This window comes from Petaurus breviceps, unplaced genomic scaffold (assembly GCF_028583685.1).
Source record: "Petaurus breviceps papuanus isolate PSGF00001 unplaced genomic scaffold, PetGlider_PUasm1.0 90775, whole genome shotgun sequence".
Classification (NCBI taxonomy): domain Eukaryota; kingdom Metazoa; phylum Chordata; class Mammalia; order Diprotodontia; family Petauridae; genus Petaurus; species Petaurus breviceps.
In genome coordinates, this window is record NW_027187342.1 from 5,995,306 (window position 1) to 6,009,472 (window position 14,167).

The window sequence follows — 14,167 nt, forward strand, 5'->3', positions numbered from 1 at the left end:
ATCTATCATCTATCTAATCTATCTATCTATCTATCTATCTATCTATCATCTATCTAATCTACCTACCTATCCTATCTATCTATCTATCTATCTATCTATCTATCTATCTATCTATCTATCTATCTATCTATCTATCATCTGTCTGTCTGTCTATCTATCATCTATCTATCCTTATAACTTTTTATATATTTATATATATTCTGTTTACACTGTAGTCATTTCTATACTTTTCTTTAGTCTCACCATACTATAAACTCATGGAGAGCAGACAGTGTGGAATTGCAGAGCTAGGGTGGGACTTTGTACTTTTTTGCTAACAATGATTGTGAAACACTGCTCTACCATGGACCACTGGCCTGCTATTTTCTATTCCTCTTCTTACCTGGAGACCACATTATGTGGCACAAGTGTTGCTCCTAGGACCTCTTAACCATGACCTTCCTCTTCTGATGTTACTTTCCCTTCAGTATCTATAGAGGAAAAGTCCAGGACCAGAGAAACCCCCTAAACCTAGTCTGACTGTCCTGTTATCCCTCTCATATCAGTATTTTCTGTGATACCATTGCCAGCCCCTCTCTGTCTGTCTTCTCTATGTAGCTTCTGAAAAAAATCTTTATGACTATGCTGCTATTTGCCCCAAACCAGCTGAATAATACCATTAATAATTATTATTAATGATACATATTTAATAATTATTCTTTATAATAATTCATATATTTTATTATAATATATCATAATTTATAGAATATAATTTATAATAAACATATAGTTTATGATAATATATAATAATTTATTATATAAATTATTTATAAAAATTTAATGTAATCATATAAAAACACTCATATAACTGTTATAATTAATTTTTGATTATATATAATACCACTGAATAATAATTTGGTGAATATTGTTGGTAAAAATAAAAGATAAAAAATTTACATTATTTAGCTTAAACTTCCTTCATCCTTTCAGCAATTATCATTTTACACTTCCCTCCCTCTAGACATCTGATGTTGTCCCAATTCATACCTGGCAGGGAAGAATCTGATAAATGACACCTGAATGAGGGAGAGATTTAGGGTTAGAATCACTTGTTCTGCTGCACACAGGACTAAAATAATTATTCATTCATTTATTCAGCATGTATAGTAGAAAGAGAGCTAGCTCTGGACTTAGAAGGACCTGGGTTCAAATCTGAATTCTGTATGATTTTATGTATGATTTTAGGCAATTAACAACTTCCCTGGGTCTTAATTTTCTCATCTGTGAGATTTATGATTCTATTATGATTCACAATAAACCCCATGTGATGGGTAACTATTTAAAGAATTAATTTTCAAAGTTGTTTGTATTTTTAAAAGAAGGTTGTGTAGAAGGCAATGCTTTACTGTGTACCAAAAACCAAATCTTTAATATTGGAATGTTAGAAACTGTACAATATTCCTCTTGTCCCTTTCTAGGGTCAGGGCTGAAAATGGGCCTATGGTGGGTGGAAGATTTTTTAAAATTTAGTCTGTGAATTCTCAAGATGAGGAGCAGGAAAAGAGTCTTGTTCAAAGAAAAAAAAGTCCAGAATTTCTTGTTTTTGATATCAGAGGGGTAGAGGAAGTGGTAGAATTTAGATTAAAAGCATGAATCACAGTGGTCAAGGCAAAGGGGAAGGCATGGCCTAACTCAGGTTAAAAGTCCAGATAGATTTAGGTAGAACAATGACAGTTCAGATTTCAGAGAGGTTAAATTTGACTTCCAGCTTTGCTTAGCTACCTTTACCTGAACAGCTCCCTGCTATCACCAGAAGCACCACTCCTGGCAGTTATCACTGTCTGTAGTAGCAAACACACTGTGGTAACTGAACAAAGGAGAATTTTTGGGGTGGGAATATGGTTATACAGCACATAGAATCAAAATGTCTTCCTTCCTTTCTTCCTTTCTTTCTTTCTTTCTTTCTTTCTTTCTTTCTTTCTTTCTTTCTTTCTTTCTTTCTTTCTTTCTTTCTTTCTTTCCCTCTTTCTTTCTTTCCTTCCTTCTTTCCCTCCCTCCTTCCACTCTTTATATCTCTCTCTGTCTGTCACTCTTTCTCTCATTACTACATCATTATCATCTCTTTGGGGCAGGGCCATGAGCAGAGGGAAGAAGCTTCCTTTCTCTAACATAATATTTCACAGAACTAATTACATGCCTCATTCCCACCCTTGGAAAGTTGTAGAACTGAGTAATAGGATTTCTACTTATAGGTAAAGCTGCCAGACTTGCCCAATTCAGTGCCAAAACTTCATCTTAATCCTGACATAGGATATCTACCTATCTGACATGGAACATAGGGTAAGAATTCATCATCCAGAGAGATATCTCTGCTCAAACTTCTGTGGTTCTGAAGAAGAAACCGAGTAGGGGGAATTTTCCTCTCCCCTTTAGCTGAAGGACTTATTTCTAGTTTCCTGTGTATTTAGATATTATGATGAAAGGTGCCGTGGAAAGGGTAGCTAGAAAAGCCAGTGAAATCAATGACCCAAAGGGGCTGGTTACAAGAAATAAGAGACAACAAGAGAAAGAAGCTCTGGGTGGCTGCCAAGGAAAGGTAAGTGGTCTGGGGTCAGGAAGCTTAAGTGTGAAATCAGAGCTTCTTCAACAGAGTAAGCATGAAAAAGAACACATATCTGAGCAACTCAAGGATGACAAGACCAGGAACAATAACAGTATAGACTGAACAAATCACTCCAGGAAAGAATCTTTTTTTTTTTTTCCCAGGGGCAAAGGGATGGGAGGGGAAAGAGTTATAAAATTAGCAAAGAAATGGGTTGCCCTAGAAAGATGAAGGCAATATATCTTGATTTTCGTGAATCACTTCATGCAATGGCTCACAAAACCTTACTTGCAAAATTAATTCAAATTGGCTTGGATATGAGCACTGTCGCATGTATTGAAAACTGGCGGGTAATGATAAATGACACAGGGCAATAATAAACGACAGTATATCACAGGAAGGGGAGATGTTTAGTGCAGAGTAGAAAGGCTTGGAGTTTCCTTGGGTCTTATTTAACATCTTCATTAATGATCTGCAGGAGGGAGTAAACAACATATTAATGAAACCTGCAGCTCTAAATTGAAAAGTGAACCCCAGTGAAAGCAGAAAAATGATTCAAGGGGACTTTGAGAGATTAGGAGCTGGAGAAAGAAAGTGGAAAGTCAGGCTGAATAAAAAAAAAGTCAATGCATCTTGTCAATGTAATGGTAAACAAAGATTTGTAGTCAGATGGAAAACCTAAAAGACAATGGGATGTGACAGCATCAAAAGGGACTTCAAGGTGAGAGTAGACAGGAAATGTAGGGAGATGGGGCCTCCTTAAAATAGAAAGACATTAATTTGGAAGGAACCTAGAAATGTTATCTTATTTTTCTTAGAAGCTACAGGTATTTTCTGGAATACTTGACAATTTTCAGGGAAATTTTATTTCATCTATCCCCACCACCAGCATCACTAGTAGATGATAATGTACCTGTCTTCAGAGAATTCACCTAAAGCCAAAGGAAGGGAAGGTGCGTTTACATTAAAAATGTTCTTTAGAGTCAACAGCTGGAAAGTGTGATGCCAGTGAATAGAGGTGGATATCCCTGTGATAAAAGCAGTGCTGCTGAGCACAGTCCTTCCTCCCATATTTCCACCTTACCCATAGGCCTAGACATTTTACAAAATTTCCTCAATCTTTGTCTGGGCATCCACAGATACATCCTTTTGTGTAGCAGAGAGATCCTGAATTGTTGTTTGTTTGTTACCTAAAGAAGCTTCAATTATGAGGACAGAATCCCCAAAAGGAAATTTCATTCTATAGAACTTTCTGGAGGGGGAAACTTTGACAACTCAGAAGTCAGAACTTCTGGAAACACATTTATAAATAAATACTTTTATGTAAGGGTGAGAGCGATGCTCCTAGCATCTAGTACAGTACAAGTAAACAAAGTTATTCTACTATGGATTCAGTTTGGGTGATGTTTTGGAAAATCCAAAACATTTAATAAAAACCTCACATGTGGGGCGGCCAGGTAGCACAGCGAGTAAGAGCACCGGCTCCAGTGTTGAGAAGACCTGGAGATTGAATCCCGGGCTCAGACACTTAGCACCCACCCAGAAACACCTGGCAGTGTAACCTTGAGCAAGTTACTTAACCCCAATTGCTTAGGGGTGGCCAGGTGGCTCAGCGAGTAAGAGCACTGGCTCCAGTGTCGGGATGACCTGGATCAAATCTGGGCTCAGATACTCAGCACCACACCCAGAAATAACTGGCCGTGTAACCTTGAGCAAGTTACTTAACCCTGATTGCTTTAAAAAAAAAAAAAAAACCTCACATGCTTCCTAGCTCTGAAATGCAAACAAACAGTCATGGATTGAATGTCTTCTGTGCCTACTTGTCATCTCACAATGCTGAACACATTTTAGAGTTTCAAATGTAACATTTTGATTAATTCCCAGATGGACTCCAAGGCAAACTCAATCCAATGTTGAGTGCTCAATTTTAGTAAATATGGATTGTTGAATATACAAAACCTGAAGGTCACCCAAAGAAAATCACAGAAACTTAAGATATCCAGATTTGTAGTTTGGACTGAGTCCCTAACAAAAATTGCTGCCAAAAACCACAGTTCATTTATGGGAAGATAACTTTGGAGATGTTTTTGTTCAGGTCCACCTGGGATAGTTGGATCATTTGATTTGATTGAATTGAACACTTATTTTAGTATAATGTAGTCCCAGCAGAAGCTGTGAAAAAAAGTACTTTGCAAAAGGAAATGATGCTATTATTATCTGTTAGTACCAACTGAAAAGACCATTTTCATATGTTTCATTGAGTATCTATAATAACCTATTCTATGCCTCATTATAGAATGGAGATAAATTTGAGTTCTCAGAGGATTTGCCAATCAAGGGTCAGTTCTGACAGGTTCTGGAATATTAGAAGGGATTCCAGCATGGCTCAGAAAAAATAGACACATCTCCCTCTGAGAATTAGCTTAGCTAAAAAGGAAAAGGCACATCAATAGAGGACTGGATGCTTGGCGGTGACTTCCTTATCCATGCATCCCATGAAATATAGGGAAGGAAATAAGCATTTATATAGTCCCTATGATGCACCAGGCATTGTCATAAGCACTTTTATATCTCAATTGATCCTTACAGCAATCCTATGAAGTAAGTGCTATCATTATCACAATTTTAAAATTGAAGAAAGTGAGGTAGACAAAGGTTAAATGACTTGCTTAGGATCATACAGCTACTAAATGTCTGAGGTCATAATTGAACTGAGAGAACCTCCTGCTTCCAGGCTTGGCACCCTATCCGGTGCCACCTAAGTGATTCTGGGCAGAACAATTTTAAATGGTCTTTAGTCTTTTGTTACTTTCTTCTACTTCTACTTTGCTAGCTTGTGAATGGTAGAAAGGGTAGAAGAAAATGTCATAAACAGTTTTAGACCATGTATTAACACTTATTTAACTTTGGAGGAACTGAGTTTTATCAATATTTTTTGCTATAAATTTTATATGTTTAATTATCAAATATATACTGATAATCTAATATACATGTTTAATTATATGTTCTCTGATTATGACCCTCATATCTATATATGTTGTCCTATTTTATTCCCCTTATCTCCTGTCACACATGACAACTACTTATTAGACATCACAAAGTGGCTGTTCCCAATGCAACTCAAATACCACATCCAAAACAGAGCTTACCTTCTTTTCCCAAATACCCACCTCTCTTCTGAACTCTCCTGTTTCTTTCTAGGGCCCCAGCACCCTTCTTGTCATCCAAGTCCCCAACCTCAATCCTTGACTCCTCACTATCCCTTATCCTACAAATATAATTAGTCGACAAATTTTGTTGTTTCTATCATTATCATCTCTCTTACACCTCTCTTCTTCTTTCCACTCACATATCTCATACCCTCCTTCAAGATCTCATTACCCCTTGCCTAGATTATTGCAACGGTCTATCTGCCTCAAGTCTCTTCCTGCTCTAATCCATCCTCCACTAGCCATGAAAGTGATTTTCTTAAAGTCAGATCTGATCATATGACTCTTACTAATAAAACTTTAGTGTCTCTATTACCACTAAGATCAAATATAATCTCCTCTGATTTTTAGACTTTTTAAATCTGGTTCCAACCATACCTTTCCACTATTATTACACATCACTTCTTTTCACATATGGTATGACTCAGTCAAACTGATCTTTTTATTATCCTTTCTTTTTTCCTTTTTGGAGGGCAACTGGGGTTAAGCAACTTGCTCAAGGTCACATGGCTAGTTTTTTTGTGTTAAGTGTCTGAGGCTGGATTTGAATTCAGGTCCTCCTGTCTCCAGGACGGGTGTTCTATTCACTGTGCCACCTAGATGCCCCTCTTTTAACTTTTCTTTATGATACTCTATCTCCTATGCCTTCGCACTAGTGGTTCATCATGCCTAGAATGTATGCCCTCATCTCTCCTTCCCCCCATTCCAGTTAGAATCTCTTGCTTCTTTCAAAACTCATCTGAAATTCCACCTTTGTCCTCTACATTTAGTCTTTCCTAATTGTCTTTTTCTGTTAATACTTCCCCCTAGAAACTTTTTTATGTCCATTTTTTCCATGGGATCAGGAATTAGCTTTCCAATGGATATGCTATTTTTTTTTTTCATTTTGGAGGGCAATTGGGGTTAAGTAACTTGCCCAAGGTTACACGGCTAGTTTTTTTATGTGTGGGTGTTGAGTGTCTAAGGCCAGAACCAAACTTTGGTCTTCCTGACTCCAGGGCCAGCGCTTTACTCACGGTGCCACCTAGCCACCCCTGGATATGCTATTTCTAAGGAGTGACTATGGTGACACAGAAGTAGGGTAAAATACATGGGCATTTTTTCAACCAGCTTAAATCCTTATTAATTATATGACCTTGGACAAGTGATTTCATTACTCTGGTCATCCATCAACTCTTTCTTGAAACATGGGTACTTCCTCTAAACATGCAGATTAGAGTCTATCCATGTGTTCTCATCTAGTATAAATCCTATTCATAAGCTTCAATAAACTTGGGTTCCACCCAGTGGGCCTGGGAGCCTTACCCCAATCCCATGATATTATGTCAATACCAAAAGAGTGTAGGAACTCTTCATTGGCAATTCCATTGCTCTTACTTCATAAATAGCTGTTGCAGCAAACACCCCGGCATACCCAGGGTGGCTGCCAACACAGGTTCTTAGATCTGCTTTTCTAAAGGAAAGCAGCTCAAAATGCGTTAACAATCTTGCTTTAATCAAACATATGTCATTTACCTAGTTCAGGGGAAAAAGGTCAGCACCCCGAACTTCAGAGAATACAAACAAGTTACAGGCAGAAGTTACAAGAAGACAGAGAAACATCAAGCAGGCAGGTCTCCAAATCTCTGACCATTATATCTATACCTAGTTAGTTACCAGAGAGGAAAGCACCAACATCTGGGTTTTCAAAGCCAGGGGGCGGCTGCCAGAGTCTTGTCTGGTCAAATGATACTCTTTCCAAAATGAGCCCCAAAACAAAGCCTCGCATCAGGGTTTATATAGCCTTCTCCTGGCTCAGAGAATGTAACAACCCTCTTGACCCACTGCCCAATCAAAAAGCATTCTGGAAAACCAAGCCTCCTGTCACAGGCTCCAGGTGCACTTAAGCCTATCAAAGGGTCTAAGGGCAGGGAAGATCTTAAATTCCCATTCCCATAACAATAGGCCATTTCTCTTTTTCACCATTTACTTTTTAGATAACACTCTATGTTTCCCTTCTCCTGATTTTACAAATGGTATTCTACAGATAACCATAGCTCTACAGTCATACAAGTAAGCCAAAACAACATCCTACTGTGGTTTTCTTTTGATTATTAAAAACACATTTGATTGAGTGTGGCAAAATGCTACTTTAAAAGCTCTCCTCCATGCTTATAACAAATGGCATATGCTCTTCTCATACATATGACAAAATCATTTAAAATTCTATTAAAATATAGCAGCAAAATAATTTTGTTTGATGACTAATTATTAATATCAAGCAAGTCATGTAACCAAAAGATATCAAAGAATGAATGAATGATCAAATTAGATAATTGTTGAGTACTTATGTATCAAGCACTGTACTAGACAACAAGTAAACAAATACAAAAGGGAGACAGTCTCTGCCCTCAAGGAGCTTACATGCTAAAGAATGAGACAACACCCACAGGGGAGTAACAATCAGAAAAGAGGTTTCTAGTCTGGGAAGTCATAAAATTCATGAGTGAAACAATAGCACAGTTCAATGGCATACTCTTTCCAGAGGCAATATAAATACTAATTGCATATATAAGTGTTAGTTACAGTAAATTCACAGAATAGGAGATGGAAAGTTGAGGGAGCAGAGAGAGGGTACATGTTGGTGCAAGGGTAAAGCCAGGGTAAAAATGAGGTCATGTGGGCCTTAGGTGTACAGAACCAACAGGGTTAACTCTCTTGGCATGTTCTCCTTTGGTTGGGTTTAGAAGGTGGAGAAGCAGCAACAGAAGCAGCAGCTGGCCACAAAACAACACAGGTGAAGATGAGGATTCATGGTGTCAGGATGTGCAGAGATGAGTGGCTCAGCTCCTCCCAGGCATAGTTTCTCAGGTTCCTCCTCATTGCAGTGTTCTCTCCCCGCTCCTCCTCCTTGGTAGGACTCCCCATCCCAGGCCAAGCTGTGCTAAAACCAAAGAGTACACCAACCAGTCCATGAGCAACATTTATTAAGTGCTTACTGCATGCCAGGTACTATGTTAAGTATCAAACACCTCTGATCCTCTGGGAGCATTCTGACTGTAATACTCTCAGTCCAACTCTCCCTGACCTGGTTCATCCCCCACATAACCTTGCCACACCTAAGGGAGTTCCTTGCAGCATCCAGACTTCTACTTTCATCCCTACTAGACTTGGCTCACCAAACTCACAAGAATTACCCATGCTTCAGCCTCTGCCCTCACACGTCTCTTAGATGCCCCATTCCAAATCCACAAAGAGGAAGTGAAGGGGAAGGTAGACATAGAGTGTTATCAGAGAAGTAAATGGTGAAAAAGAGAAATGGGCCATTTATGAAGTAAGAGCAAATGGAATTACCAATGAAGAGTTCCTGCACTCCACTGGTATTGTCATAATATCAAGGGATTGGGGTAAGTCTCCTAGTCCCCATTGGGTGGAACCCAAGTTTATTGAAGCTTATGAATAGGATTTACACTAGATGAGAATACATAGATAGACTCTAATCTGCTCATTTGGAGGAAGTAATCATGTTTCAAGAAAGAGTGGATAGATGACCAGAGTTGTTAAGTCACTTGCCCGAGGTCATGCAATTAACAAAGGGGCTAAGCTGGTTGAAAGAGTGCTCCGAATTTTGCCCTACTTTTGTGTCACCATAGTCACTCCTTAGAAATAACATATCCATTGGAAAGCTAATTCTTGATCACATGGAAAAAATTGAACTTTGAGAGAGATTGGTACCAGCAAGTGTTAACCACTAGAAAATGTCTACTCAGGATCACTGTCTTTTAAAGCAAACCAGTCACTTTTTTTTTTTTTTTTGTGGAGATAGTGTGCTTTGTTTTGTCGTTTTTGAGCCAGAGGGAAAAGGTTAAGTGACAATTTTCCTTTATTTCAGAGGTCAGGGACTTTGTTTCCAGAAAATCCTGTCTTCCTGTGATACCATGGTATTCATCACTGTGCATGATAGATTAGAATTTTTTTAGGTACATGGTGCTGAATTGACTAATGCCCAGCCCATTGCTAAGTAATCAGTTGGATGACTGCACAGTCAATCTGATTTGGTCATAAAACAGAGAAAATAAAAGGAGCGTGTATAATTTTTATCATCCTAAATGACCAGATCAGACTGGTTGTGAGCAATCTAATAGAGCATTCTGTAATTGCCAATTATGATGGCTGGGGGAAAATGGAATCCAACTACAAACAGTCACCTGCAAGAAGACCTGGAATCAGAGAATTGGATTTCATAGAGATGTACAAAGTGAACACTGGTGTAGAAAAACCCCTAGTCAGTCAACTTGAACCATCAATAGATGTTTTAAGACAGGTCACTTCAAAGAGTTAGGGACTAGTTATTTATTTTTAGCCACAGACAGACATAATCACTGTCACACTTAACCCATAGCACTTCTTAATGTTCTTATGTTTCATCACTTTTTTGGTTTCTCTATTAGAAATGATGATCATTGTCTCCCTGTATATAATTCTATGAATAATCTCACTCCAGCTCCATCTTCAAGACACAGAAATAACCAGTGGATTCCACTAAATATATCTATTCTGTAGGTAAGAAAAACAAACACACACATGTGCATATGCATAGACACACATAAACCCAGGAAGATGGTTGGTTCTACAATCTACAATTTATAATCTATAACCCAAGACTTATAGTAACCACCTAGAAGAGATTCCACATTTGTCCTTTTCCCTATTCTGTCCTTGAAGAGCACCCAAAAGGATCTAAAGATAATGATTTCTTGCTCGCCAATTCCAGATTAATTTCTCTACTCTTCATCTCTCTGTGTTGTAATTTTTTTTCAAATGTCTCTTCTGCAGATTTCTTTGTTTCCCCAGCAGGTGCACATGGTAATAACCACTGCTGTTGCTGATCCCATCGTTTTTCATCTTATTCCTTTGATTTATTACTGTTTTGAGTTTGAATTTGGAACCCATTGCTTATTCTATTGCATACTAATGAGTCTTGCTACCACAAAGGTGTGTGGTGGCCCTTTTTCCCCTTATCCCATGTCATTTCTATAATGCTATTACATTTGTTAATTCTGTATGCGGCTCCATGTTGTTCTTTAAAGACATTTTTTTTACTGCTTTTTTACTGCTCTTTTCAAATGGAGGAAATAAAAGGAAATAAAACTTTTAAGAAATTGAAAGTGCACTCTGACAATTTTCCCCCTTCTCATTGTATTTTCTTGGAAATGTAATTGTCATTTAATATTTATGACACGTTAGTAGTATATTCGGTGCTGGTCAGACACATATACACTGAAATCCCTGTTGTGTAGGAGTTACGACTGTAAGGCTCATTTGTTATTTGTTTTTTCAATCAAACTTGAATTAATTGTTTAGGGAATATTTCTGTTCCGCTTTGAAATGATCTGGAAACAATTCCTACAAAGCCCCTTTCCCTAGCTTTTAGCATTTGGTTAACACTAGAAGTAAAATGTTAGATCTATTTCCTTTTTTCCCCTATTCTTATGCATTAATGAATTTACAATATTTTGATACCTTTGTTACTGCACTATTCTTGGTGAAGTCAAATGGACAAGAAATCAGAGGACCTGGATTTTAGTTTTGGTTCCATCACTAAGAAACGAGGAAGTCATATTACCTCTCTTGATTTCAGTTTTTTTGTTGGAATGAGATGATTTATCAGGCTCTTTGCAGTTCTATAATCCTTTGGTTCTTGTAACAAAAAAAGGAAAGACTAAGATAGCAAGCCTTTGTGTACTGTCCTTTTCCCTTTTGGCTGGCCCTAAAGCAATTCCAATCTGATCTCAAGTTAATCTCCATTCTCCTATTCAAGTTGGTCTGAAATCAGTGACATTCTTCTATTACCCTTCCTACTCCCATCGCTCACACCTGCCCACCTACATACACACAGACACACATTCAGAAACACATGCCATCTGATCACAGGCAACAATTCAGTCACAAGGCAGTTTTCAAATAATAAAACATAAAGTAATACATAATGAACTGAATCTCTTCTTTGGGGTGATTAAACTTAGCTGTCAGTAATATCCTACACCAACCACAATACTAGAAAACAAAGTGTAAGAGTGGAACATAAATATCAAAAAATTACTTAATGAATACTGGAGAGAAGCTGAGACATCAGCTGAATCAGGAGAATGCATTGCTGATTGCAAATCATTAGACCGCTACTCAGCTGAGCATATTATTATATAAGCAATAATTCACAACAGGGGATACATTTGGTGGCATAACTACTTCTGCACCTACAACTTGAATGTGCTGAGGTTTGAAAGGTGCATCCATTGGTTGATTCCACCTACTGTGGAAGTGAATAGAGATATGTGCATATGTATAGATGGATATATGTATAATATGTGTCTCCTTTTATTAAGGGACTATTACATGGCTCATTTAAGGCAAAATTTTAAGGCACACATGAATATTGTTTAGGAATCCATTTCTATTTAAATTGCTAGTTTCTCTAGATCTCAATCTCTTTTAACACGCCATTTGATTAAAAACTAACGTTTAAGAATCTTAAATTAAATACCCATTTAAGATGTTTGACATTTTTCTTCAGTAAGAAAACTGTTGGCCTAGAGTTCAGTCTAAGAAGGAAAAAAGTCTTGATTTCTTTTATTTTCACTGTTAAAAAATTCTGGTCCTGTCCTGTTTGAAGTATGCTGACATTTATAGTCTTCTGTCTAATTGTAAGTTCCTTCTGACAGAGACTATTTCCTTCCCAGCCTGATTTTTTTTTAATGTCAGAGGAGAGTGTTGCTGCACAGGAATGATGAGCAAATATTAATGGAGCTGAAATTCAAGGCCAAGTCCTCTGATTCTAGGTCCAGCACACATCCTATTGCCCCATGTCATTAATAATGAACCAGGTTCAAGACTGTTGTTGTTAAGTCATTTTTCAGTTGTGTCCAACTCTTCCTGATCCCATTTAGAGTATTCTTGGCAAAGATACTGGGATGATTTGTCATTTCCCTCTCCAGATAATTTTATATATGAAAGGATCACACAGCTATAGTATGTGTCTGAGGCTGGATTTGAACTCAGGTAGATGAGTCCTCCTGACTCCAAATCCAGACCTCTAGTCAATGGGCTACCTAGCTGTCTATAGACTCACAAATCCCATACAAACATATTTAGTTCTTCATAATGACAACTATAATTAACACACACACTCAATCACCCATGATATTTCAAGGTAACTATCTTCATTGATTTTATATGTGGAAAATATAATGCCATATGATTAAAGACAATCAGTACATTTTTGATTTTGTGTTTTAGACAATAAGCAAGGAAGTAAGCCTCAAGTATTTAACACAATAGAGGACCCTTGAACCATGTTTCAGAATTATACTTATTCCCAGAAACATAAATAGATTTTTTTTCACCTGAGAAAGGACCACAAATCATTCCCAGAGCAAAGGGTTTGAAAGACATCTACCTGGGAGGCAGGTGCTGTTATTATTCCCATTTTACAGATGAGGAAACTGAGGGTAATACATAAAGTTGAATCAAATAGCATGGAATTTAATTTGGATAAATGTGAAGTTTTACACATAGGTTCAACAAATTAAATTTCAAAGTTATCAGAGGTGGGATGTATAGAAAGAGAAAAGTTCAACTGAAAAAATATCTAGGTTTTTAGTGAACCAGAAGTTCAGTAGTACTAGAGAGAGAGATATTAGTCAAGAAACAATGTAAAGGAGGAAGGACAGAAGGAAAAAAGAGAGAAAGAAAAAGAATGTAGATGAACAAAAATAACTGGGAGAGACAGGAAGGAAGGAAGGAAGGAAGGAAGGAAAGAACAAAGGGAGGAAGGAAGGGAGGGAGGAAAACTTGGCCAATATTACATATACAAGTCCAGTAATCTGGACATTTAAAGGCATTCATAGATGACAGAATTTTTCTGTTTTCATCTTTGTATTTGGAATGACTAAGATATGCATTGGATGTCCTTCTTCCCCCAGGCTAGACTGTCATTTAAAGGAACAAATTGGACAGCCATAGTTTGAGAAATAGACCTGTTTTTATGTGATACTTAATGGCCCTTTCTTTATTTCAGATTTCAAGGATCCGTGACTTCAACAGTATAGGTACTCCTTTTATTGACACAGATCATAACTCCTCTATGCCTTGTTAGAAGATGTTCATGAGTTACTGTAAAGGCAAGCACAGAAGTAGCTCACACCTTGTTTCAGATATTGAATTAACACCTTGTCTTAGTTTAAGTTTCTTTTGAGCCTTGTATCAAGTCAGTTAAGAAACAGAACATGTAAACCCCACAACTTGTGAACCCTAGAACTCATGAACTCCTGCAACAGGAAGCAGAGGAGCTAAAGACCTCTAAATAATAAATACCTCTAAAATAAGGAGAATTTCCAGG